The sequence below is a fragment of the Myotis lucifugus genome, unplaced genomic scaffold (genome assembly GCF_000147115.1).
Source record: "Myotis lucifugus unplaced genomic scaffold, Myoluc2.0 scaffold_1179, whole genome shotgun sequence".
Lineage (NCBI taxonomy): Eukaryota > Metazoa > Chordata > Mammalia > Chiroptera > Vespertilionidae > Myotis > Myotis lucifugus.
This window is the reverse complement of record NW_005872227.1, coordinates 38,137-43,619: the sequence shown is the minus strand read 5'-3', so window position 1 is coordinate 43,619 and position 5,483 is coordinate 38,137. Positions and strand designations below refer to the sequence as shown.

General features: G+C 59.8%; 1 pseudogene; it reads left to right on the top strand.

Annotated features, from left to right (window-relative positions):
• LOC102440372 overlaps positions 1-5,284 on the top strand; it is a 5,944-nt pseudogene extending 660 nt beyond the window's left edge.
• The last annotated feature ends 199 nt before the right edge of the window (positions 5,285-5,483 follow it).

Here is a 5,483-nt window from a genome sequence, read left to right as displayed (position 1 = left end):
GGCAGGCGGCCCAGGTAACTTCCACCAAGAGAGGTCCCGGATCTCTGAGCTGTCCCGAATCGTTCGCCCTGTGCCCAACCCAAGTCTTCAGACTGACTTCCTCTTGTCGAGCATCTCATGGTGCACCCTCTGCCCTGCCCTTTACCTTTGAGATGAGGGGTTTGCTTATAGTCCACGTCCCTGCTTCAGGGACAGAAAACAGATGTGGAGCCTGCATGGTGTTCCGTGGAACGTCTGTGAAGGCAGATTCTTTTTTAAAGGGGAAGGAGAGTGCACAGGGGCAGGAAGACCATGGTCTGTGTCAGTAGTAAATGTCCAAGGCTGCCTGTCCTGAGGAATTAGGGGCTCGCAGTGTGCAGCCTGCTCTCCTGGACTAGGTCTGCTCGAGTTCCTCTGAGTTGGGATGTGTTCAGACAACTGTGTCCCACTGTCACCTGCTCACACCTGCTTCCTACTGGCCTTCACTTTCCACTGTTGGGAGCTGGAAGGGGAAGGACCTCACACAGTCTGCAGTCCCACCACCTATCTAACAGGACAGCAGCTATGGAAGTTTCTGGAAACCCTACCTACAGCCCCACTTTGTCGCATTCCCTGACCCTTCTCTAACCCTCTGCAGCCATTGGTGGCTGTGAAATGACAAGCTCTTGAGGGGCCATTAGTCTGAGCCAGTGATGGCGAACCTTTTGAGCTCGGCGTGTCAGCATTTTGAAAAACCCTAACTTAACTCTGGTGCCATGTCACATATAGAAACTTTTTGATATTTGCAACCATAGTAAAACAAAGATTGATATTTTTGATATTCATTTTATATATTTAAATGCCATTTAACAAAGAAAAATCAACCAAAAACATGAGTTCGCGTGCCACCTCTGACACCCCTGTCATAGGTTCGCCATCACTGGTCTGAGCGCTGGGGCCCAGTGGCAGGACCTGGCCCGTGTTGAGTGTTCACTGTTGGTTCTGACACACATGTGCATGCTGGTCAGTGTGTTCAAGGGTCAGATCAGGGTCCCTGTGCCTTCTTGTGGAGAGACATTACTCAAGTGTTTCTGTGTTGTTGGGCAAGCCCAGGACAGAAAGGGGCGATTTTGTTGAAAATAGGGAAGACTGAGGAGCAGATGGGGCCCTGATATTTCAGACACAGCCTGTTCTCAGAAGCCCTTTGGGTGGCTAGAACTTACCTTAGAGAAGGTCACTACAGGAGTGGGTCTGCCTGGGGTCATTTCCCCCAGAGCAGACTGCTGCCCAGGGCCATGCCCTGAGGCTGGCAGGGTCGGTGCCAGGGAATCCTTAGGGCGACTCTCAGGGTCAGCGCTGGCTGGGGCCGTTTCTTCTCGCAGACTGTGGTCAGGGAGCCTTGGCGCTGGGGAGCAAGCTCTCCAGTGGAGTAATTCCCAAATGGAGTGTGACATTGACCTGAGGACATCTGCCACCTCCGCAGTTTGCCCATCCCAATGGCCCTCCCCTGGGAGACTCACTGCTCTGATTCCCCGGTGGCTACAGGGGCCCAGAGCGCCTCAGTGCTGTTTGCTGGTTCATCTCCTCCCTTCACCCTTTCCTTTGTCTCAACAGCATCTGCAGCGCTGGGAGCAGATGTGACCCTGAAGCCCGGTGCCCCCGTCACTCCTTTCACAGCACAGCCCTTTCCCTTGCCCACTACTGGCCCCGCACACCGGCCACCTTGGGAGCAGCACCTGCCGCCCCTCAAGACCCCATCATTCCCTCCTCGCCGCCCCCTGGTGCTGCCCGCTTTGCCCAGGACACCTCTGGTGGCAGGAGATGCTGGTCAAGGCCCCGTTGGGCCTGGGGCTTATAACATCATGGACCAGGTCAAGTCAGAAGGGGGACGACCAAAGCCCTCCCAGACTCAGACCATTGTCCTGACTCAGGCCCCCCCTCAACGGGAGTGCTCCAGGTGCCATCTGTGGAGGTGCTGTGTGTCCTGCACCCCTCCTCTTGGAAGCCACTGAGGTGGAGGTGATTATGCCCCCCTCGGCTTTTGGGGGCACCCAGGCTGGCGATGAAGGCTGGTGTCCCTGCCTTCCTCCTCAAGCTCCACCACCAGCTGCCCAGCTGGCCCCCAGCGTCCCCCGAGTGGATCCTGGACCACGGTCACACAGGGCTTCCAAGGAGGGTGGCCTGGCTGGCTCCCAGTCCAAGGCCTCTCTGGATGATGCCTGTAACCCCGAGAGTGTGTATGAGGACTTCCGTCGTTGGCAGTGCTTCAAGGCCCTGGCCCTGGGGCACCTTCCCCAGAGTCCTGATGCGGGAGCTCTTTGCTGCTTCCTCATGTGAGTGCACTGGGCAGGGCAGGGGGCGCGCCTGGAGCTTTCACATCAGAGGAGCTGGGAGAGACTTGCAGGCTGGCTAATCCCAGGATGCTGGAGGGCAGGTCTGAGGGTGGGGTCCCAGCGATAGGTGTGAGTGTAGGGTCAGCCTCCAGTCCTGGTTCATGGGCTGGTGTGAATGTGAGGCCATGACAACAGCATCTGGAAGGCTTGTCTTTGCACACAGACGCCTCTTCCCTCACCTGCCGGTGCTCAGTCCTGCCGGGTGGGGGTGGGAACCTGGCGCCACTGAGCTGGGGTGGGCAGGCAGGTGGAGGCCAGGCTGCAGCCATGACTGACCCTGAGGCATTACAGGCCAGCGCTCCGGTCCCTGTCCCGCCTGAGGCCCACCATGACGCTGGAGGAGGGAATAGGGCAGGCCATGCAGGAATGGCAGAACAAGAGCAACTTTGACCGGAGGGTCTATTTCGAGATGGCAGAAAAGTGAGTCGTTGGTCCCCACAGCTGGGGGTGGGGGTGTGGCTGACTTCTGGGCTTGGTCCAGCTGTGAGGTCTCATCAGAGAGGAGGGTGGTGGGAGGGTGTCACTCAGGACGGGGTCCCCGCTGCCCAGAGGCCCTTCTCTCCTGGGGAAGCCTCTCCCTCAGCTTCAGAGCGTGGGTGCTTCTGTCCCACCTCCCAGGGAGCTCCCCCCTCCTCTGACCCTGACCCGTCCTGGGCTGGACATGAAGGCTCAGGGCTGGCTGGGGGAGGTGCCCGTCCCGTGGGCAGACTCCAGCCAGAGGGGCTGTGCAGGAGTGTCCTCAGCCAGCCTCTGCCTCCCCAGTGTTCCGGGCCCTGACAGCCCCAAGGCCCTGAATCTCCCATCCCCCCACCCGCTGCTGCCTTTCTGGGCTCCCAGGGCCTCCTTCTCAGCACAGCTGTGCCCCCCTCAACGCCAGGTTCATGGAGTTTGAGGCAGGGGATCAGATGCAGTTTCAGAAGTTGCAGTTGAAGAAGGGGGCACAGACCCAGCCCCTTCCTGCCCCACTGAGACCTGATCCTCGGGGGCCCCCAGGCCCAGCGGTTGGCAGGCAGCCAGGTAGGCCAGCACGTTCCCATGGGAGCAAATGGCCAAAGGCAACAGGGCCTAGGGCAGCCCACTGTCCCACCCACAGGGGCCCTTCGCCTTCAGGGGGGCTTTGGTCTTTCAAGGGAAACAGCCCTGAGAGTTGGGCCTCAGCGGCCCTTTGTCTGAATGGGGTCTGGACCTGGTCCACTTTCTCATCCCCTCTCCCCGCTCCCTGTCAAAGGCCCCACATGAAGTCGGCTGAGAAGAAGACTGCCTGCGAGGCCCCTTGGAGATTCAGTGGCTCCACACTTCCTCAAACATGACTCTCTTGGGTGCTCCCCTCTGGCCTCTCCCCTCACATAGTCACAGGCTTCAGGTGGCCCGACCCAGCCGCACCCATATTAATGCCCTAAACACTGCCCTCAGCATCGCATGCCCCGGAGGTGGGAGCTTTATCCCCTCACGCTCCCTCCTCTTCCCTCTCTGCCCAGCTCGCACTACCAGGAAGGCTGTACCCAGCGCCCAGTGCGCCCACACAGGCCTGCTGCCCCGGGAGACTGAGTCCCACAATGGGATCCCCCCTGAGGCCGAGCAAGAGGACATGGACATCATGGATGAGCTGCCCATGGGGGCGCCAGGTGGAGGATGGGAAGATGAAGAAATGGAGTGGCTGCAGGATGAAGATCTCCTGAGCTACCTGGACCAGCTGTGCTCCCAGGAAGACTTTGTCACCCAAGTGGGCTGGCTGGCAGCTCCGGGTCTATAAGATCCCAGAGGGTGGCGCTGCAGCACGCCGACCCGGGTTCTCCCAGGCTGATGGGATTGGGCTCTGCTCTTTGTTCCTGAGCTGGGCACGTGAGAGTGTGTGTGTCTGTGTGCATGTGTGCGCTTTGTGTGTGTGTGTGGTGTGTGCTGTGTTCATGTGGGTGTGCCTGTGTGTGTATGTGCATGTATGTGTGTGTGGGTGTGTGTGTGCGCGTGTGTGCGTGTGTGCACCTGATGACCATGATGGAGTAAAACACCCACCTGAGCAGGAGGCCGAGTGGGTCTTGGCTTTCCCACTTGTGCTCCAGGCCCCACTGACTCCCAGTTTGCTCCCTGCCAAGGGGCTCACAGCCGCTTCCTTCTGTCCCAGGTGGAGGAGGTCATTGACCTCCAATTCATGGAACAAATAATTTCGCCAGACGCACAACAGGATCCCTTGGCCCTAGCTGAGGAGTTGAAGCAGGAAGAAGGGCTTACTGCTGCCCAGGTGAGCCAGGGGAAGGTGGACATTAGGGAGATGGGAGGGGGTCCCCAAGTGAGCCATAGCACCCAGGAACCCCAGGGGAGTTAGAGGAGGGAAAGGCCCTAGTGAGTCAGGGAGGAAGGGAGGTTGATCGGGGGTGGGAGCCCTTCAGGGAGCCAGGAAGGGCACACCCAGGTAAACCAGGGCAGGGAGCAACCCAGAACCAGAACACACATGCCTGTGTCCACGCCACCCCTGCCTGCAGGCACCGCATGCCGAGGGGCCAGTCCTGGGTGGGAGCAGGGCAGGACAACAGAAAGGAGAGGGCTACAGAGAGGAGGGGGTGGGATCCCAGAAGGGGAGGGGACACAAAGCTGGGAATATGGCACAGGGGACAGAGGAGAGACACATGACTGCGGTGGATTCCAGTCATGGTGTCACCTCTCCCTCCCCGCCTCCCCCCGTGCCATTTTCCCATCATCCACGCTTCTCCTCCTCTCACACGTGAGCAGCGCCAGTCACTGTCCCTTCTTCCTCCCAGCTGGTAGAGAAGCGAGTCCTGGCCTCCAAGGAGGGGGGCGTGCAGGCACCCCCAAGTCACGGTGTTCCCCTGTGGGACTCAAGTCCTTCTGAGTGTGCGACCAGCCAAGATGCCCAGCGCCATGACCGTGGCCCCCAGCTGGGGGTCAGGGACAAAGCCCTGCCCACCAGAGACTGACTTCAAGGACCAGCAAAAGTGCGGGCCAGAAGGGGGCCCCCTGGGCCTTGGATCCTGGGTTCTGCTTGTCTTTGTGGGGGATCAGGAGCTCCCACCAATTTTGGGGTTGATTCCCCCTCCCCTGGCGTCTCCCCAAGGCTCAGGGGCCTGGTCGAATTGGCGCCTGTGTCCCCCAGGGGAGGCGCGGGTGCCCCCACAA